Genomic DNA, 22,761 nt, shown 5'->3' with positions numbered 1-22,761 from the left:
ACAGAATCACAGAAATCTCCAGCAAAGTGCTAATTAGCACTGCAGATCGCAGTCCCCATTATTATCAATGGGGACTACGATCTGACCCTTATGTACTAAACTCCAAAAAGCAAAGCTTTTCCGAGTTTAGTCCTGGTAGTTTACACCATCTTCTTCTCGGGGAAGTCACTGCTGTGAAAGACTTCTACATTTTGGAGATATAACTCGCGGGTACAGCGGTTACTGCAACCGCTGTACCTGCGAGTTCCCCTTGGTACACAGCGGAGATATTTTCATAAAAAATTTAAATATTCCCGGCGAGATTGCTGCGATTATTAGTACATAGACCGCTCAATCTCTGTCATAAATTAAAACAATACAATTAATCAAATAAATAAACACCTGTTATAACCTATTAGCAGGCATTTTGTACAAGTGTACAAGGTGGCTGCAGTCATGATTTCTTTTTTTTTCGCTCTCATATCTTGTCAGGTTTTGCACCGTGTTGGAGAGAGTATTAACCCAAACAGGTTCAGGTGACACCTGGTAGGGGGAAGGTTGTAAAGGCATATTACGAGCCACAACCAGCTGTCGGGGACTCCCCTGTGAAGTAGATGGCATAGCAACCTGTGGAGCGTGCCCCAATTGTGGGGCCACTGGAGGTGCAGCAAGCCGATCCCATCAGGGTAGTTAATGCTTGTGCAAAACAAGCCCAGGGTGGCTCTTGAGAAGAGCTGGGCCCAGCAGGTAATCCTGCATTCCTGGCACACAGGGTACACAATCCTCCCACAATAATCTCCCCTTCCTTTGGTCCTGCAAAACACCTAGTGCAGGACTGTGTGAGGGGGGATATCGGCCTGTCCAGAATCACTTCCAGACATAATGGATGGATATGTCACACTCCACAGGTCAATAAACACCTGAGCTGTGAAGTAAACTAACACCCTGTCCGTATCTATCACTGCTGGGGCTAGTGAGAATAGAAAGTACAGGGATAGTAAAATGGCTGACAGAGTGAGAGAAAAATCAGTCAGACAGCGCTAGCATCAGACACATACAATGCAAGAATAACACCTGCACTACTTTGCTCTTTAATCAACTACTAGATCTACAGTCTAGTAGGAACAGTGCTACATACACCGACCTACAGGAGGAGAGGTATGTAGAGGGAACCAGGCTCCGCAGCTCCCGGTGAGACCAGCGTCTATAATCCATAAAATGGCCGCCGGAGGAATCATAGGGGCATGCCTGAGGGAGGAGAGCTGCCTGCAACCGCCAGATCGCTGTGGAAAGGCGCGCAGTGCAGCGGGGAGGGGCCGGCTGTGCCTTACAGGGATTGCCCGCTCCCCTGGCATGCTATTAACTCCTGGGATGCCACAAGGTCCGCACGTTGTGGCCCCCTATCCATGGTGGACTAGTGGCAGCGCAGGCGCCGTGCCAGGTGCCACACGCAGCCGCTTCCCAGGGGGTCCCCATCCCTGGGAAGTAAAATGGACTGTGAAATCAGCGGGCGCCCGCTGTTTACCTGACGTCCCCTGTGTAGTCTAGCCACAGTCCTGGGCATCTGAGGGTCTTTGCTAGCCAAAACCCCCAGACCCCCGCCGCGATCCCTAGACCGATGCCAGAGTGTCGGCGCCGGCAGGATGTCGGAGTGGCAGCATGGGCGTCCGCTGGACAGCCATGCTGACCACTCGTGCAGACAAACAACTATTTTCTGGGGCTGACACGCATCCCCTCTTGAAGTGATCCGACTTCCGGCCGGACACCTACGAAACTGAGGTGCCTTGGCCTGGGGGCGGGGTATAGGAGAGGGGCCCGGTGCATCCTGGGAGCACAGACTTAACTATTGAGGTGCTTGACGACTGAAGTCATCAACCCATACCTCAAGGTCTCCTGTGGAGCCCTATGGACCCTGCAGTAGAAAGAAATAAATATATATATATATTTTTTTATTATCAAGGATTTGGAACCTCCCTTTCAAAATCCTGCGTTTGCCACTGTATACTAAAGACAAAAGCAACAACACACAAGTCTTGCCAAGCCAGATACAATAGGATTCAGAATTATAGGGTTAGCACACTTTTACAGTGGTTAAAAATGTATTACTGCTCTGGGAAAACTGAGACACATGCAAAGCATTCCCAAATTGCACATGTAAAAGGTTGCTAATCACTTTGGTGATAATGGACAGAATGGTGCAGTTCCAGAACGAGTAGCCTCTGCGCTATAGAATGTTCTAAGCAAGTAAATGGCTGATGAGGAGCTGACTGTCCAATTACGTCCTGCACTCAATAAACACCAACTGCCCTAGCAGCTTGAATCCGAAGGTCAGACCCAAATCCTCCAGCACGGAAAGCTCTGTATAATCCTGGCTCTGACACAACAGCAACAATGTAAAGCTCAAGTTAAGATAACCATTAAGATTACAATTTGTTTTGTCATATGGAGAGCTTTTATTTCACTCATAAGTTTCCTGTAATGCAGCAAATGCAGAATGACTTCTCCAGTCTGAGCAGAGACATTCCAGCTGGTATCACGGTGTGGTTCAAAGAAAATACAATATAGTTGCAAAATATCCTCCTTATATCTTCCAAGTCTAAACAAACCAGATTACAAACATTTATTCAAACGGAAGTTACTTAATTCAGTGTAGCAAACTGACATACCTGGTGATCCAAGGCTTTGCATTAGAATATGCATAAAGAACAAAACCAGGCACCCAAGTATAATTAGCTGCCATGTCTGCAGCTTCCAGATAATTCCTAGCGGGAACTAATTCAAGCTCTGAATTAACATTAACTTGTAATCTGACACCAACATGGAACCTGTACATCATTTATCTGGATGTTTAGAGGACTTTCAAAGGGCTTCTCCCTTTAAGTCAGTGGTTCCCAAACGTTCTTAAATCATGGCACCCTAGAGTATCAGCAATTTTTTTTTCCCAAGGCAACCCGAGGCCAAACGTTTCTTACTGGGAAACTCAGCAAAAATTATGCAATTAAGTAAATTGTGCTTATAGGTCACCCTTAGGTCCAGTTATGTGGCAGCACAGCAAATCGTGCATATGGGCTATTGTGTACGGTCTATTGCACGCTCCCGCAGGTCGTATGCGACTTCTTCGACCATCGAGAAGATATCGCATGAGATTAGGTGCCAATTGTGTAGTGTGGGTGTACGACCAACTGGAAGACCAGACGATATGTTGGTCCGCTTTGGCCAATTTTGACCTCATATTTTGCCAGTGATCGTTGTAGTGTGTACAGGAGCAGCACTAAATCATATACGATCAGACTATACAATATATTGTTCGGTCGTATGCGATATTAGACAGTGTGTATCCTCAATATGGCATGTTCTGGCCTCAAGGGAAATTGGATGCTAAATTGATCTAATTACAAGTCGTTCAGGTGTGTACCTTGTCCTTAGGTGGTGGAGGACAGGGTTCCACTTCTGTTTATCCACATATTTTATGATTGGTACCCATCAGCACTAGTTTTGCCTATCACATTGACCACAAATATTTTGGATTAGGTCACCAACCCCGTGGCACCCCTGCGTATGCCCCACAGCACCCAGGCCAGGTTAATGGCTATATTTTTTTTTATAGTGATCATCATATGCCAGCAAATACAAACAAGCCTTCATTATTAGGGCTCAAACATAATGCAGTGTGCATCCAATGCATGGCATTTTGAATGGCATGTGATTTTAATAGTGCCTGTGTATGCCAACTGATGGCGACGTTTATATAGAACACATCTGGATGAATGCATCGGTTTCACTTTCCCCTTTGCATTTGGCGAACGTCATTTAAAATGGATGAAATCAGGGCCGACATCAGGGGGGGACTGCCGGGCCTTGAGTCCCGGGCCTGAAGAGAGCTGAAAGAGAGGGGGGCCCGGACGCAGCAGTGTTGCGCCGGAAGCCAGGTACATTTGCTATACATCGCCGGCGGCATGTATGGTGCACAGCCGCAAGCTAGCCAGAGCTCTCAGAACTGCAGCCAATCAGGAGAGGCCGCTCCTGATTGACTGCCAGTCCGCGAGCTGTGATTGGCTCACGACCAGCACCATATTAGAATGCCGCCGCCGGTGCAGCGCTACTGGCAGAGCCACACCCAGGCCCCCTCTCTCTCTGCTCTGTCTCTTCAGCCGGCTGCAACTCTGGTGGGCTGGCTGGGCAGGCTGCGCTGGCGCGCAGCTGAAGAAATTCTACAGGTACACTACCAGTATTGTAACATAATCCCTGAGTTAGCCCTGTGCTCCCCCCCAGTCCAGCCAGCCAGCCGTGCCTGCCCTGTCCACTCCGTTCCAGCCATTCATCCCTGCCTAGTACTTCCCCCCCTTAGTCCAGCCAGCCTGCCCTGTCTCCCTCCTAGTCCTGCCAGCCTGCCCTGTCTCCCTCCTAGTCCTGCCAGCCTGCCCTGTCCCCCCCACAGTCCAACCAGACTTCTCTGGACTGTGCTTCCCCCACTAGTCCAGCCAGCCTTCCATGTCCCCCTCCTAGTCCTGCCAGCCACCCCTGACATGTCCCCCTCGTAGTCCTGATAGCCACCTCTGCCATGTCCCCCTCCTAGTCCTACCAGCCACCCCTGCCATGTCCCCCTCCTAGTCCTGCCAGCCACCCCTGCCATGTCCCCCTCCTAGTCCTGATAGCCATCCCTGTCATGTGCCTCTCCCCCCCTCCCAGAAAAGGAGGGGGGGGGGAGGGGGGGCTTGCCTACTTTGTCAGTCCCAGGCCCCATTATTTCTAATGGCCCTGGATGAAATTATACAACTATACAGTATGTGTTACTGAACTTTGTCTATGTTTATGATGGTAGTGATAAGGCAGCAACCAGCGCTAACTCTCTTGTATAGTGCCATCCTGTTCCCTTATCCAACATACCTCCATCCTGTCAGTCTTACCTAGTGCCAGGGCACACGTGATGTCATGGTGGGCATGGTGAGATATGGGAAGGACTAAATATAAATCCGAGAGCAGGCAATTCAATTGTTGCTCTGTCCAGGTAAAAATACCTGGAGGGGGTGAGCAGAAATTTGCAAAAAGTCCGGCTTTTCGCACAGTTTCCTTGTCGCGCCCAATAGTTTAGATGGGTTTAGTTGCTCTACAGGGCTAAACCTGGTCTATTTGGGCATGACCATCGTGAAAACAAAGAATGGGCACCTGACGCCAGAAAAACAATAGAATATCACCCCATCTAAAGTTAAAGCGTTCTAAAACAATTGAATCGCCCCCAAAATGCTGATAAAATGTATGGGATGAGAACTTAGAACATGCACATAAATGACCCTACACCAGGGGTGGCCAACCAGTCAGAGTCAAAGAGCCCAAAATATCTGTAGGTATGTCAAAGAGCCGAGATCATGCACGCATCGAAGGGGCACATACAAAAAGGGGTGTGACCTTGTGCATGCACGGAATCACAATGGAGGTAACTATTAAAGGGAAAGAAAAAGCCAGAATAATATAAAAAAAAATTGAAAAAAAAAACATATCCACATAAAATACACTGAAACAAGCCAGATCCACAAATACTACAATGAAAGAGCCACTTCCACAAAATATACAGTATATTGAAAAAAAAAAAAAAAAAGAGATTCACAGAATACAATCCAGCCCCTCGATGTGTAACTCCAGCGGCCCCTGATGTGTCACTCCAGCAGTCAGTATCAGTCAGGAGAGCCGCTTCAGGACAATGGAAAAGCCACATGTGGCTCGAAAACCACAGGTTGGCCACCGCTGCCCTACACCAGGCACCATAAACCCAAAAAATCATCTTGTAGTTGCACTCCCTTATGGTCTGGTCTCAGATTCTGCCAGGCTCTACAGTTGTTGCCTTAACACAATGTTTGTTTGGATGTAATTAAGAATTGGGCAATGGTATGGACTTCTTATTTAACGACTATAGCTGGAGCCCAATTATTATTTTCACTTTTATGCTGGATTGTGCCGACCACACATGAACCAATATGGTTGGCCTGCTCATCATCGTGTTTCTACAGCAGAGGCGCTCATACTATTCCATTTCCATTTGCTGGTAAACAAGTGTCAGAACGCAAAATTCAGGAACAATTAATATGCTGAAGGGAACCCATCTGGTCAGGTATCTCTCAAATAAAACTTTCATGTGCTACATGGGTTTGCCATGAAAATAAAATAGATGTATGAACTTAAATATAGAAGTTCCTTATACGCAGACACAGGGGCCAGTTCAGAGTGTAAAGTACTTGTACTCGTTAGCTGCAGTAAATGGGAATCTACATTTCTACCAATAGAATCCCTATTCGAAGTTCAACAGTTACTGCTCACTCTTCCATTGTGTGACCAGGCAGCTCTCCAAAAGCAATCTCGTTACCTAGGGGAAACTGTATGCAGCTGGGATATTGTACATTCATTCCAGCGCCCATCAGCAACTGCTCGGTGACACGTCATACACAGTCACATCCTGAGCCCAGCTTTTCCCTCCTCTCTCCACGCCCACGTGCCAGGGGTATGCCTCTGTACAGGGTACACTCCTGCTGGACATTTAGGAGAGCAGCGCCTGGTGACCTGAGGCGCTCTGCCAGTCCACCTGTTATAATTCATGAGGCTGGAGGAAGTTGATACACGCCGGAAATGACTCAGACAAATTACGTTTTATATATCTTATGCTTGCAAATTTTTTTGTTTTAGCATTTTCCTTTAGACAGTACATCGGCTGAATCCGATGCATTAAATATAATTCAGAGAACACATCAAAATTGTTGGTCCACTTATTATAGAATCTCAGACTTGGGGCCTGATTCAGAGTGAGATATCTCTCTCATCTGTGAACCTGAACAAACCATATTGCAATGCAAGGGGTGTAAATACATACATTCTTTTTTACATGCAGGGTAAATACAGGCTGCTTTTGCATGTAGCCCACAAATACTGCACAGCTTTATTATTACTCTACAATTTAGATGTCAGTTTGGAAACACTCCTCCCAAATCTAAATCTCTCTGCAGTGCAGCATGGTTTCACCAAGATGATCAGTTGAGAGAGATATCTCACTCTGGGCCTGATTCAGACCCGCTCGGAAGCGGGTCGATGTTGGCCCAGTGCGCATGCGTACAAAACGGAGCCGGCTCCGTCGTGCGCATGTGCGAGACCCGGATAGCGACGGGCAAGCCGTCGCTCCGGGTCTCGTACCAAAAAGGGCGTGCTGTCGATGGTGAGTGACAGCACGCCCCCTTTGGTGAGCGTGCTGGGGGCGTGGCTGCCCAGACAGAGGCGTTCCCATGGGAACGCCTACCGCTGGGGCCGGCCCCACTGACATCACGAGTGATGTCAGTGGGAGTGCTTTCGGCTCTGATAGAGCCGAAAGCACTCCAGGGCTTGTGGCAACGAGACCCTACCACAAGAGTCTCGTCGCAAGCCTGATGGTCACGTTGGTCTTGACCATCGCGACCATCTTCCCACAGCTATACGAGCGGCCTCCTGGCTCTGAAACAGGGCCTCTATTCCCAAGTCTGAGTCAGGCCCTTGGTTCATGTGTAAAACGGAGTATAACACGAGCATCCTTACCAATTCATCTACCTCATTTAACAAGACTTGACTTTCACAAATAACTTTTTATAAAGCACTGGTTGCTTTTTCACAGTGATGCATTTTCTGCTCCTTATTGTATTTCCATCTCCATTTAGGCCTCACTTCCCTCTATGGGATACAGTCAGAATGGCGGCACTGATATTGCCGACATCCCGACCGACGGGATATCGAAGGTAAGAAACGGGGGGGGGGGGGGTGAGGCACTGGGGGGAGAGTTAGGGTTAAGCACTAAGGGGGGAGAGTTAGGTTTAGGTACTAGAGCGGGGGAGGTTAGGGTTAGGCACCAAAGAGGGAGGGATAGGGTACAGAGAGGGGCAGGGTTAGCATACCGAATAAGTGTCAGTATGCTAGCCCTGTCGGGATTCTGACAGCCGAGATCCCATACTGATTCACCCTCTATAATATGTTATACATGTGCCTGTGCATTCCCCTATAATAACCCTTTTACACAGACTTGATAATCCTGGGTTGTTGCATCTGAACGCGCATCAACCTGGGATTTCTGTCTGTGTAGATGGATCCACCCAGGTCCAGAGACCTAGGGATCAAACTCTCGTAGTTTGCAGGGTTGACCACGGGTCATTTCCGTCTCACCCTGCAGTGTAAACTGCGCGATCCCGGTCATGATGACATGGATCGTGCCACATGCCACCTGATTGGCCGGCTTCAGTGGCGCTTGGAGCGTCCACTGCAACCAGCGTCGGCCCAGCAGCACGGTGCAGCGCACCCCACCCCTCCCTGCCTCAGGACCGCTGCAGAGTGAGGTAAGAGGGTTGCGGAGGGAGGGGAATAAGCGCTGCTTACCTGCGCCGGAAGAGCTGTGTCAGTGCTGACCTGGCGTCGGTGTGAACGGTAAAGACCCGCGGTGTAAGAGGGGTCTGTCCCAGGTCTGATCCGGGTTGGAAACATGTTCCAAATCCCAGATCAGACCCGGGACTTTGGTATAAGGGGTATAATTTTCCTCTGTTCACACTTTCCTGTATCCTCTTCTCTTTTACCTTTTCAGGAATAATGTTTACACAATGCCTTTTCGGATGGTCACATACCAATGTATAATTGATGCATATTATCAGCTCCTAACTGTCATTTTTCAAACACTTTGTTGAAACACGATTTATAAAGGTAGAATATGGTCATCTCAGACCTAAAAACTAATAATGAAGATGTTGCAACTAGATCAATGACCCTATCTGTGTGGAGTTGGTATGTTCTCCCCATGTTTGTGCGCGTCTCCTCAGGGTGCTCTGCTTTCCTACCATAATCCTGTCCTTAATGTGCGTGTACATGTGATAGGGAGGGATGGGTAGGGGACGCTGGCGCTCAGGATCCCGGCGGTCAAAATCCCAACACTGGCATCCCGAGGGTTAGAATACAGACACCGGTTGGTAGGTATCCTAACCCTCCCCTTCTCCCTACCCGATGCCTAAACCTAACCTCCCCCACCCCGCACCCTAAACCTAACCCTACCCCCCTAGTGCCTAACCCCTAACCCTCCCCCCAACCAAGCTACTTACCTTCAGGATGCCGGTGGTCGGAATGTTGGCACCGGTATTCTAAGCGCCGGAATACTGAACATATCCCAATAAGGAACAGAGAGGGTCCATTTACTAAGCCTTGGATGGAGGATAAAGTGAACGGTGATAAGGTACCAGCCAATCAGCTCTTAACAGCCATGTCACAAGCTGTGTTTGAAAAATGACAGTTAGGAGCTGATTGGCTGGTACCTTATCTCCGTCCAAGGCTTAGTACATAGACCCTGAAAGACTGTAAAGCTCCACTGGGGCAGGGACTTATGTGAATGACCAAATCATCATTGCTATGGAATATGTATGCACAACATAAATATATACTTTCTAAGCAAAATGTCTCAACAGGTACTTTGACCCTGATGCAGAGCTGCTTGCAAAAAGACCACCCACAGCTTTTGCAAGCGGCCAGGTGATGGTCGCGACCATCACGCTTGCGACGAGACCCTCCTTGTGGTAGAGTCTCGTCTGCCGCAAGCCCCAGTGAGCTTCCGGCTCTAATAGAGCCGGTAGCTCACTACTGACATCACTGGTCAGTAGGGCCGCCCTCAAACGGCAGGCGTTCCTTCGGGAACGCCTCCGTTTGGCCAGCCACCCCCCCCTCCCCGCCTACAAAACAGGGCGAGCTGTCGATCAAAATCGACAGCCACCCCGTTTTGCTGCAAGCCCCGGAGCGAGTGATTTCTCGCTCGCTCCGGGGCTCGCTCATGCGCACTGCCCGGCCATCAACCCGCTTGCGAGTGGGTCTGAATCAGGCCCCTTGTTCAGGCCCCTCCCCTAGTCTAACCCACACCCTCCCGGGGGGGTGCCTACCCATAAGTCCCCCCCGGGAGCCCCTAACCTAACTCTCCCCACCCCCCTCCCGCGGCTGTCCGCACCCGCCTTACCTTCTTTCAGTATGCCGGGCGTCGGGCTCCCGGCGTAGGTAAAATGACAGGCGTTGGGATTTCGACGCCTGTCAATAGACCCCTGCCGGGATTAGACAGTCGGGAAGCCGGCGGTCGGCATTTCGACCATCGGTTTCCTGACTGCATCCCTTAATGTGTACCCAGGATACAATCGGTCAGCCTGTTGGCCGCCATATAGTTCCTGGAAACATTGTCTCAGTGTGTACCCAGCTTTATACAAAACAATTACACACACCTACAGCTGTGTCGTCCTACACCGATCCTCTTTGCTCCATATGGCACCATTCCCATGCTATTGCATCTTAGTTCGCATATAGAACATGATTCAGAGTTGGGAATAGAGTGAGATATCTCTCTTAACTGATCATCTTGGTGAAACCATGCTGCACTGCAGGTGGGGCAGACTTAAAATGTGCAGAGAGATTTAGATTTTGGAGGGAGGTGTCCAAACTGACATCTAAATTGTAGTGTAATAATAAAGCTGTACAGTATTTGTGGGCTACATGCAAAAGCAGCCAGTATTTACCTACATGTAAAAAAATTTATGTATTTACACCCCTTGCAATATGGTTTGTTCAGGTTCACAGTTGAGAGAGATAGCTCCCTCTGGGGGTCATTCAGACCCGCTCGCGAGCGCAGGACGCTCGCAAGTGGGTCGATGGTGCCCTACTGCACATGCGCACGACGGAGGGAGCTCCGTCGTGCGCATGCGCGAGACCCGGCTAGCGACGGGATAGCCGTCACTCCGGGTCTCGCACCAAAGGGGGCGTGCTGTCGAAGTTGATTGGTAGGCGTGCCGGGGGCGTGGCTGCCAGACAGAGGTGTTCCCATGGGAACGCCTACCGTCTGAAGCCGGCCCCACTGACATCAGTGGTGATGTCAGTGGGAGTGATTTTGGCTCCGTCGCAAGCCCGATGGTCTTGACCATCGCGACCATCATCATGGATGCTCGCTATAGCTGTGGGTGGTCACCCACAGCTATGCGAGCGTCCAAGAGGACGCTCCATTTTCATGTAGGAGGGCCCTGATTCAGAGCGAGCGCTCTAGTCAGAGCGTCCGGCTCTGAATCAGGCCTTCTATTCCCAACTCTGAATCAGACCCATAGTGTACTTGGTACTTGAGATTAGTTTTTATGTTGCAAAGTAATAAGTATAAAGTTGAAGATAAACGATGCATGGTGCAGGTCACTCGTATCAAACCTGTCATTTGCCAGTTTAACCTAGATTGTGTACTTTTTCCCCAATTTAGCATCTTGAATCACTTACTGTGTACAAAGGGACTTATGGCTAGTGTACGGCACGCTAAATCGGGCCATTTGGCATGATTTGAGAACGGGTGAATTTGGAGACATCTGCATTTAAATTGACTTATCCATCTGTTCACCTTTGCTTGGGACAGACCTTTGCAGCACTATACTGAAGGGCTTTTTAATTCAATCTCTCCAAATTACATTAAGCATCCATTTTGTTATGCAGTTACCAGTGGATACCACAAAACAGAGCCAATTTCCCCGTATTTACTCCAAAGGCAGTCAGTCACTGCAAGCTCCCTAGCAGTGTGTTTCTATATTCCCAGCCACCAATACACTTGAGCAGATGCACTCCCCTGGACATTACCAGCTCTTTCAGCAAGCAGACAATGGCAAGAAAATACATATTAAATATCTGGAATCAGTTACAAAATATTGCAGAAATGAAAAAAAAAGAAAAACCATCAAAACCAAAATAATTGTTATCAAACAAATACTGCTCAATACATTTTAATTGGAAAAAAAAAACAAGGAAAAGCAATATATCAGCACAGCTGCAATAAGGGGAGATCGGGATTACATGATGGGATGAAAATTGATTTTCTCCTAAAAAGCACATTCATTAGGGAATGGAGACACAACGTGGGAATCTCTCCCCCTGGGCTGGATGCAGAATAAGGCATTGCTGGATCTCCCCAAAAACCAATCCGCCTTTTAACCGTTCTGTGACCGCATACTAGGTTGTAGCTTTCTTAGTACATTACATTGGCGCTGTGCATTGGAAGTATAAGTATCATTTACGCCCTTTAGTTTCCTATTGTGCTGCCCTGTATAATGTGCTGAAACGTTATAAATAGATACAAGCAGGAATATTAACAATAGACGGTGACATGGGGAATATTTTTTTTTCAATCAGACACAATGAAAAAGCCCTAAGAACAGGAAACATTGAAAAGGACATAAAAACAAAGGCTTGAGCAGTGCTTTCTAATGCAGATACTTCACGTGGCCACAGGCACGCTTCTGAGCCGGCACATGAAAAAGAGAATCATTTGTCATTTACCCAGACACAGCACGATGCTTAGGGAAATACGGAGACTGGTGACTGGCTCTTCTAATTAGAGATACAAGGAATTAACTTCCACACAAGAAGACAGGCTCAGTATGTTCTGAGTCCAGTAAGTGCAGACTGATTAACCATTTACACGTGAGTCAAACAGTAACAACCGTAAATTACAAAACTCTGCCCATGAACGTCCTTTTCTGGCACTTCCACACCCAGCTCACCCCTTTAACGGAAGCAAAATAATTTGGCAGGTGAGGACGATACGGCTAAATCCTATTACTTCATTCATTCTCCGAAGGATTGAGATCTTGAATGAAATAAAGATTCAAGATAAAAAAAACAAAAAAAACTGGCAAATGGGTAATTGGTCGTTTTCTGCCAATTACACATTTTAAGAATAGAAAAGGGGTGCCCAGGGACGTTTGCGGCTAACTTTTGGAAGACATTTTTTTTTTTTTTTTTTTTTTTATAGATATCGCTATCACCTTCCCCAGACTCCTTAAAAAATCGTAATGGATTCTCTATTTTGCCAACTGGCTCCTCTGCATTTGTATTGTCCATCTCTGGCCCATGCTGTAATATGAGGTAGTGTTCCCTCTAGGCTGTTTTCGAGGCGGAAGCAGTGCCCTGCCCAACGTGAAGTCAATGAAATGATCCCTGCCCTTATGGTGGAACCCCACTGAAACAGGTATCCCGACCCATGGACTGCAGTGTCCTGCATGGGGGAAGAAGGGGCGGGGGGCGGGAGTAGGAAGAGTTCTAGTGAAACAATCACCAGCGAATAAATAGATGTGCACTGCATCCATTCACACTGTGGGAAAAGCTTGGGGGCAGCCCAGCATCTTCGTTAGTGGTGGGCAGAGGCCCCTACAGTATTGAACAGGACACCCCCATTTTCTAGTGACCTTGTCCCTTTTTTGGGCAGATGCAGAAGAGTGCCCTTCTCTGATGGTGTTTATTCTAGGGTGGGCAAGATGGCTATCACAATTATCCAAGCAAAATCCTTAATTGGCCATTGACGAGTCAATGGAAGTATGGCCCCAACTTCCAGTCCACAAAAGAGCCTACAATGCATCACCATAATGGGTGACAGTATGAAATCTGATTCACAGGTACATGAGCAAAAAAGTGCTTTGAGGCATAGCATGCAATAATCAGTGATGCTCTAGTTGGCCACTTTAAAACAAGCATCTTCTATTTTACCTGCCCGCCCTCTGTTGCAAATAAGACACTACCTATATTACCTGCAACTGGTAGACCAGCCCAATATACCCATTTTGAGCCAAAATCCCAGGTCCAACCCTGCATTTGGAACACGCTTCCAAACCGGGTCAGATCCCTTTCACATCATGGCACCGATCCGAATTATTACCAGGTCGTCTGACCCAGGATACCCGTTTACACTGCCCCTTAACTCGGGTCCAACCCTGGTGGCTACCCGTGTTGGGTTCCCAGGTCACTGGACCAGAGTTATTTTTTTGGGATCCTTTTTCACTGAGCCGCGACCCGGGTAAACCCGGCAATAACCCGGGTTGTTGTGACAGTGGAAAAAGGGGTATAATTTTCTACCTTCTAGATCCCAATACAGAGTACTTATTGCTATTGATGGGAATGGTATGAGAAGACTAAAGCTGGGCGCACATACTATACCACGCGGAACGATATATCAAACACATGGTATAGTGTGTACGTCCGATTCATCGTTCACCGCATCGTCCCATCTGCGGTTCTGCACAGCAGACAAGACGATGCAATGAACGACACTGTGCTGCTACATGCAGCATGTAACCATACATAGGGCTGTCGTACACTGGACCATGCAGTGGGTAACGGCGTGCGCCATGTAATGAATCATTACATCGCACCTTTCCATCGATCTCCTCATGCTATAAGCTTGCAGCTCATGGTTTCAGGTAGAAGGGTAGAGAATGACCTGATGGAGGGACTTTCCTTTTAGCTAGATGAGGGGCTAGGTACGACAGTCTGGACTTGTCCAAAAGTCCACCTCCCCTTTAAAGAGTCACTATACTTAGAACACAAGTCAACCAAAAGAAAAGGGATATTCTAGCATTCATGAACAAACTATGTCAGGAATTGAGATACATTATATCTGCCCTTGCTATAGAGCAGTGATTCCCAATCTCGGTCCTCAAGGCACACTAACAGTCCTGGTTTTAATGATATCCATGATTGTGCACAGATGGATAAACCAAAATAACGGAGGCACTAATTAAGTCACTTGTGCTCAAATATGGCTATCCCTAAAACCTGGACTGTTAGTGTGCCTTGAGGTCCGTGGTTGGGAACCCCTGCTATAGAGTTAAGGTTATTAGCCAGAAGGATATCCTGAGCAGAAAAGTGGTGGAGCTTTAAAGTCCGATTTAAAAAGGTTGTCTCCTACAGTACCTCTAGGGCTCAGATAATGGCGTCTCCTGATTCTGTTCAAGTGGCGGAGTACCTGTGGAGGTTACCCATGCACTGACCCATAAGCTGGGTACACACTACACGATCCATTGCATGATATATATATCATTCCGACGCAGATCGGAAAAACAATATATTGTGCGTATTGCATAATGTGTACGCCCGATCGCTCGTGCCCGCGGATCGTTCTTCTGCTGTGGCGATGACCGAGGCCAAGCTGCTAAATGCAGCATGTAACTAACTACACATCGTGCAGTGGGTACAGACGGCACAATGTATCATGCAGTCGCTGGGTACACACATCGTGCAGTGTGTATGGACAGCGCAATGTATCGGTGCAGTCGCTGGGTATACACATCGTGCAGTGTGTATGGACAGCGCAATGTATCGGTGCAGTAGCTGGGTACACACATCGTGCAGTGTGTAGGGACAGCGCAATGTATCGTGCAGTAGCTGGGTATACACATCGTGCAGTGTGTACGGACAGCGCAATGTATCGTGCAGTCGCTGGGTACACACATCGTGCAGTGTGTACGGACAGCGCAATGTATCGTGCAGTCGCTGGGTACACACATCGTGCAGTGTGTACGGACAGCGCAATGTATCGTGCAGTCGCTGGGTACACACATCGTGCAGTGTGTACGGACAGCGCAATGTATCGTGCAGTCGCTGGGTACACACATCGTGCAGTGTGTACGGACAGCGCAATGTATCGGTGCAGTCGCTGGGTATACACATCCTGCAGTGTGTACGGACAGCGCAATGTATCGTGCAGTCGCTGGGTATACACATTGTGCAGTGTGTAGGGACGGCGCAATGTATCGTGCAGTCGCTGGGTATACACATCGTGCAGTGTGTACCCAGCGATAGAAATGGCTACTCAGTGGGGAAAGCAACATTGATTCTTTAGCTGTATTTATTATATGCTGAGATCCGAAGACTTCATATACATTCATGCGCCTACACGTCTGGAAGAACAATATCAACTTTTTAAAAGTAACTTTCATTTTATGATTAGCACTCCTTCAAAGTAAAAAAAAAAAAAGCCACAAGTTGCAGGTACAATGGAAATCAGTGACACAGAGCTAATGCTAAGTTGATGATATGACTGACTGAGGAGCATATCTTGCTAGTGTTCATTTTAGCACCCTACACCTGTCACAACCCATGCAGCTCCTCTTTCCTGCCTGGGGTGGCAATCTCTGCTCTGGTGCTTCTAGCAAAATCAGCTGAGGCAACAAACTTCTGATATACAGACCAGAGTGTGCTAGAAGCCCCAGAGCAGAGAGCAACACACCTGGCAGGAAAGAGGAACTGCACGAGTTGTGACAGGTGCTAGAATGAAGACTACCTTGAATATTCTCACACAGTGCATGAGCCAGGAATGAGTGTATGGAAGTGTGGGCGACGTGGAGTGGTAACGTATTTTAATCACAACTCCACTTACTGCCCAGTTGTTTCCCTTCATTTGTAATGGGCCATTTCTAGCACGGGTAAAGTTTAGTAGGAACGAGTGACGGAAGCAGCGGGCAATAAAGCATTAAGCTGGGTACATGTAGTGCAGGAGGCACACATATTCCCAATTTATATCCAAGGCACAAGTTTCTAAGGGGGAGATGTACTGTATAAACTTCTCAAGAGAAGAGGTGGAGCATATGACCATAGCAACCAAATCAGCTTCTAGCTATAATTTTTCTAATGTACTTGACAAATGATAACTAGTAGCTGATTGGTTGCTATGGGCAACTTTGCCACTTCTCTTTAGAAGCTTTGATACATCTCCCTTTAATAGAGATTATGAATATGATTGGACAAGAGCTGGAAAGCTAGGTATTCTATACATAGTGATTTGACCAGCCTCCAATTATGTCAAGCACGGCAAATTACATCTTGAAAAAGTATAATATGCAAATGAAGGTAAGGAAATACAAAAAGAAAATACAGGGAAAGATCGTTAAAGACTTTGTGCTGCTTGTTTTGGTTCAAAACATTTTCAAGTCACAGATAACAACCAACTCTTTAGTACTGGATGAAGCGAGGTGTAAACACCACACTGGCACAAAAATAATGTTTGATGAACTGCAGAATAACATTCACATAACAAAGCTAAGAATGATCATTACTCTAAAGCAAGAAAGCTCCCGTAGCTATTCAATTCTGCGCACTGTTAAGTAGGGGAACGCCCGTTCTCCCGCCTTAAACAGGGGGTCTAATCGCGAGAACGGCCATTCTCCTACTAAACTTCCCGGAGCGATGCTGTTTCTGCCGCGCTAAGGGCAGAGAACAGCATCGCGCTTGTGGTTTTGTCAGATTTCTGCTCACATCCCAGGAGGTATGCGAGAAGACATCCTTAGGCGGGCTTAGCAGCGCACTAAATTGAATGGCTCTGGGAGCTCATTCCCGGCACTATTCAATTCACGTTGAATTGAATCGAGCCCTCTGTGCCAAAAAGGACAGGCCAGTGGGGGGGGGGGGGGGGGTTACGGGAAGCACACTGCAATACCTGTATTCTGCTTTGTCATTTTTCCGAATAGCAATCATACTCAAAAACACTGAAAACCGTGCAACATGGAAATAAATCCATAAATTCCAGATCTATTACAATCGTCTAGACTAGAGCAATAGTTCTTAAAATGGGATACTAGTAGTCTATGGGGTACTCGCTGTTAAGATCATGGGTACTTAAAAAAATAAAATGTCCTGTAATGGCAGGAAGGGACAATCAGGTAATATAATTAGACTTGTGGGGGTAAATTTACTAAAGTGCTGTTTTCAGAAGTGGGGATGTTTCTCATAGCAACCAATCAGATTCTACTTATTTATCTAGCACCTTCTAGAAGATAATAGCTAGAATCTGATTGGTTGATATGGGCAACATCTCCACTTCTAAAAACCCACACTTTAGCAAATATACCCCATAAGGAATCAGTGTCTTATGGATCTGACCCCCATGTATTACAGTAAGACTTTGATAAAGTATATCCCGGTAAAAGAATGCAGACGTGGACTATAGCTTTAATGTCATTTTTTAATTTTTCTCCAGAAATTGAAATGCGAGAAATATATATGTACAATTCATTCTATTTTTTTTTTTTTATTCACTTTTTCTAAAATCTTGCTTATAGCAAATGTATTACTTTTATACATAGCAGCACCTAAACATTCTATCCAATAGCAATTATGCTCATTACAGATGCATTACTTTGCAAATGTTGAGGGTACAAATAACGCAAATGGGCAGCCAAGGGGGTACCCAGGAGGCAAAGGATTGAGAACCACTGCTCTAGAGCCAACCACAAATGTGTATGGGAAAATTCAATTCAAAGCACCAGTGATGCCCAGCTGGGCACATATTGGCATTATACAGTCGTGCCTACATCGCAAACTTGCAAGGCCTCCAGGCGCGCGGCGAAGAATTAAATTTCTCCCTACATTATTACAAAGCAACATACCACCTGTTATAATGCACATGATAACCCATAACCATAGCCATGCACAAATCATCTCCTAATACAGGTCCAGCAAACTTATGCAAAGAAATGAGAAACTGGATGACTGCCTGCAGAGTGACGGTGACTAATAGTAATCCCACTGGCAGTGTATAGGAGAAGACACAGTGCTGGGGAATAGCACTGGTGAGGAGATGGCAGGTCCCACTCTGCATCTCAGCCAGTTGTAACATAACCCCCTGCATTTCCCATTGTCACAACGTGATCCCCACCATGCAGCCAGCACACCACACAAGGCGCTGACATGAATATTAATATGCAGCTCCAGAAAAATCACAGGCAAGCTCTCCCTGCAACCACAGGCAGCTCTCCCTGCACCCAGCAGCCTGCCCTCCTGCTGCGGACACACATCCACTCCGGGGCGGGTGAGTCACCCTCAGCACCAGCCCCGGTAACCCTCCCCCCTCCAATCCAACACTCACACCATCCCCATCAATATATTTACATGAGCTGAGGCAGCGACCACGGCGGCTCCGGCTACGCTGCTCCACACTTCCTGTTGCGTCCCCTCCCCACTACATTCCGGCCCACTCTCCCCCCCCCCCTCAGACCACGCCCACGAGAGGTAAGGTATCAAAGGGAGCGAGGAGGATGCTAGTGATCCGATTGGCCGCGGCGCATCCACGTGGGCGCTTCTCCCCATGTCTGTCCCTGCCCCTGTGGGAGACTGGGACGATTCCTCCTTGGCGACCGCAGAGACGTGGAAACAATGAAAGTGATGCGGTCGGGAGGGAATTAGGGAATGAGGGGCGTGTCTCACACACACACACGCACATACACACATGCTGAAATTGCTGTATATATAATATGTGTGTGACAGTGCACTGGAAAAAATGACCCTACTGACAAAAACAGCAATGCTGGAAAATCAGAGTTATGTGAGAGAGTGTGATATTACTGCAGCAAACACATCTGCTGTAATCCAGAGCACAGTGCTGGCCAGCTGCTGACAGAGGAGAAGGGCAGATCATAGACTATAGTCAGTTTCAATATCACAAAATAACAGCCTTTATAAGCAGAACAATTTATGAACGTGCTTGGAAATATAATTGCTACGTAGACCACAAACCATATCATATTATGCTGCTTATCACCACCGATGCAGCTGATGTGACGCATCGGGGCCCCTGGCGAGTAAGGGGCCAGCTGCTTATTGGATCGTTACCATTCATGATCTGCAGCTCCTCTGTTAGGCTGACACCTGTCGGCGGCAGCTACCTGTCGTCCGTGATTGTCTTGGATAGTTCGGACTGTCGGCAATCCGCAGCCACACTATATATATATATATATATATATATATATATACAGTTACAGTCAGGTCCATAAATATTGGGACATTGACAGAATTTTCAGATATTGGCCTCTATTCACCACCACAATGGTTTTGAAATGAAACAAACAAGATGTGCTTTAACTGCAGACTTTCAGATTTAATTTGAGGGTAATTACATCCAAATCGGGTGAACGGTGTAGGAATTACAACAGTTTCAATATGTGCCTCCCACTTTTTAAGGGGCCAAAAGTAATGGGACTATCAACTCAAAAGCTATTTCATGGACAGGTGTGGGCTATTCCCTCGTTATTTCATTATCAATTAAGCAGGTAAAAGGTCTGGAGTTGATTCTAGGTGTGACATTTGCATTTGGAATCAGTTGCTGTCGACTCTCAATATGAGATCCAAAGAGCTGTCACTATCAGTGAAGCAAGCCATCATTAGGCTGAAAAATCAAAACAAACCCATCAGAGAGATAGCAAAAACATTAGGTGTGGCCAAATCAACTGTTTGGAACATTCTTAAAAAGAAAGAACACACCGGAGAGCTCAGCAACACCTAAAGACCCGGAAGACCATGGAAAACAACTGTGGTGGATGACAAAAGAATTATTTATCTGGTGAAGAAAAACCCCTTCACGACACTTGGTCAAATCAAGAACACTCTCCAGGAGGTAGATGTATATGTGTCAAAGTCAACACCGAAGAGAAGAGTTCACAAGAGTGAATATAGAGAGTTCACCACAAGATGCAAACCATTGGTGAGCCACAAAAACAGGAAGACCAGATTAGAGTTTGCCAAACAACATCTAAAAAAGCCATTACAGTTCTGGAACAACGTCCTATGGACAGATGAGAAAAAGATCAACTTGTACCAGAGTGATGGGAAGAGAAGAGAAGGAACTGCTCATGATCCAAAACATACCACCTCATCAGTGAAGCATGGTGGTGGTATTGTCATGGCATGGGCATGTATGGCTGCCAATGGAACTGGTTCCCTTGTATTTATTGATGATGTGACTGCTGACAAAAGCAGTAGAATGAATTCTGAAGAGTTTCGGGCAATATTATTTGCTCATATTCAGTCAAATGCTTCAGAACTCATTGGACGGCGCTTCACAGTGCAGATGGACAATGACCCGAAGCATACTGCAAAAGCAACCAAAGAGTTTTTTAAGGCTACAAAGTGGAATGTTATTCAATGGCCAAGTCAATCCCCTGACCTGAATCCGATTGAGCATGCATTTCACTTGATGAAGACAAAGGGAAGGGAAAATGCCCCAAGAACAAGCAGGAACTGAAGACATTTGCAGTAGAGGCCTGGCAGAGCATCGCCAGGGATGAAACCCAGCGTCTGGTGATGTCTATGCGTTCCAGACTTCAGGCTGTAATTGCCTGCAAAGGATTTGCAACAAAGTATTAAAAAGTGAAAGTTAGATTTAGGATTGTTTAGTTTGTCCCATTACTTTTGGCCCCTTAAAAAGTGGGAGGCACATATAGAAACCATTGTAATTCCTGCACCGTTCACCTGATTTGGATGTAATTACCCTCAAATTAAATCTGAAAGTCTGCAGTTAAATCACATCTTGTTTGTTTCATTTCAAAGCCATTGTAGTGGTGAATAGAGGCCAAAATATGAAAATTCTGTCAATGTCCCAATATTTATTGACCTGACTGTATATAGGCTGAGAGCGCCTATCAATCTGGATTTGGAGGCGGAGCTCTCATCTCCACCTCGTGTCACAGTCACCACTAGGCGCCGGCAGCAGTCAACTACAGGACAATCCTATATAGTGCAGGAACGGTGCCAACCTTATGCAAAGTACTATAATTTGCCAAGTCTTTGGTGTGCCCAGTGCAGCACAGTGCTATAATGTGCCCAGTGCAGCACAGTACTAAGGTGTGCCCAGCGGTGCTGAATCTTACTTGCTGCCAGTGTGCCTCTTTACACCTCATGGGCTGCTCAGAGCTGGTGGTAGAAGAATATGACATCCACTGTGTGCATGAGCTGCTAAGAGTGGACCCAGCAGGATGAAACATCCTTCTCCCTAGGCAACAGCAGTGAGCTTGAGGAAGGCATGGGTAGCAGGAGTCCTGACAGACTCCACCTATGAGCCCCACTCCCTTTTTCAATTCTCCAGTCCCTTGGGTTTCTGGTAAAAGAAAACCTGTTTCTCTATTGGTCAACAGCAGCCGTCTTTTTTGTAGCCTGCTTATGGGGCAACCATCTTTTTTGTAGCCTGCTTTTGGGGCAGCCATCTTTTTTGTTGCCTGCTTTTGGGGCAACCATCTTTTTTGTTGCCTGCTTTTGGGGCAACCATCTTTTTTGTAGCCTGGTTTTGGGGCAGCCATCTTTTTTGTAGCCTGCTTTTGGGGCAGCCATCTTTTTTGCAGCCTGCTTTTCTGTTAGCCCTTGCTGCTCATACATGTTCTAGCACTGAGCGGCCAGGGAGCAGGAGCATCTTCTGTCAGGCGGACCTGGATCACTAAAATTGTACCAGCCTGGGGGGCAGTGGCACCCTGACAGACACTAGAGGGCAATAAATTGCTGCTGTCTCATGGTTTGGATCTGATAACAGGAGCTGTAGGCGTGGTTATCTCTGGGAGGAAAGATAGGAGACTGTAATATGGCGCTTACGCTTTTAAAGATTCTTATTTTTGTGCTGTTGATCCCATTCATGACCAAATGCTGTACAGTGCCTACACCATAAGGTAATGAAGAGTTATTTGTATGAAAGTCTATTAGTAAAGATTGCTAATTTTATCCATATAGGCAACTGGGCCTATTTATCATAGGAGAGCCCTATAAGCATTTAAACGCCCACATTCCATAGCACTACGATACCAGTAGCGCTGCAATTCCCGTTCTGGTAACGCCATCCCATTATGCTGTCACCGGAGCAAAAGTATTAAACTTGCTTTATTCTTGTCATAAAGATTTTTGTTCAGCATACTAGTATAGGAGTGATGTTTTATTGTATACAATATAATAGTTTACAGTAAGAAAATAATACAACATATACAAGTTGCATATTATATATAGTGTTGCATGTGATGTTTATGTGGGTGTGCTGCTGCGTTTTTTTTTTTAAAAAAGCAAAACTTTATTTTAGCATTTTTTTATATTAATAATGCCCAACCATGGCCACTGCATTTGTGCAAGGCTGGTAGCGTATATACAAAATGACTGAGGGCCCAATACAGCAGGGAACGCAAGTCTGCACACGCACGCTCCCGGCCGCTGCCAAAAAAT

The 22,761-nt window shown here is 46.8% G+C and overlaps 1 protein-coding gene across 1 annotated transcript in view; it reads right to left on the bottom strand.

Annotated features, from left to right (window-relative positions):
• The window catches only part of SESTD1 (SEC14 and spectrin domain containing 1), a 156,375-nt gene extending 137,615 nt beyond the window's left edge, over window positions 1–18,760 (bottom strand). The window contains exon 1 of the mRNA XM_088461204.1: window positions 18,682–18,760. The gene's annotated coding sequence lies outside the window, so the exon portion shown is untranslated. The remainder of the gene's footprint in view (window positions 1–18,681) is intronic.
• Window positions 18,761–22,761: the final 4,001 nt, after the last annotated feature.

This window comes from Taudactylus pleione, unplaced genomic scaffold (genome assembly GCF_031769625.1).
Source record: "Taudactylus pleione unplaced genomic scaffold, aTauple2 ptg001027l, whole genome shotgun sequence".
In the NCBI taxonomy this organism is placed as follows: domain Eukaryota; kingdom Metazoa; phylum Chordata; class Amphibia; order Anura; family Myobatrachidae; genus Taudactylus; species Taudactylus pleione.
This window is presented reverse-complemented; position numbering and strand designations above follow the sequence as displayed.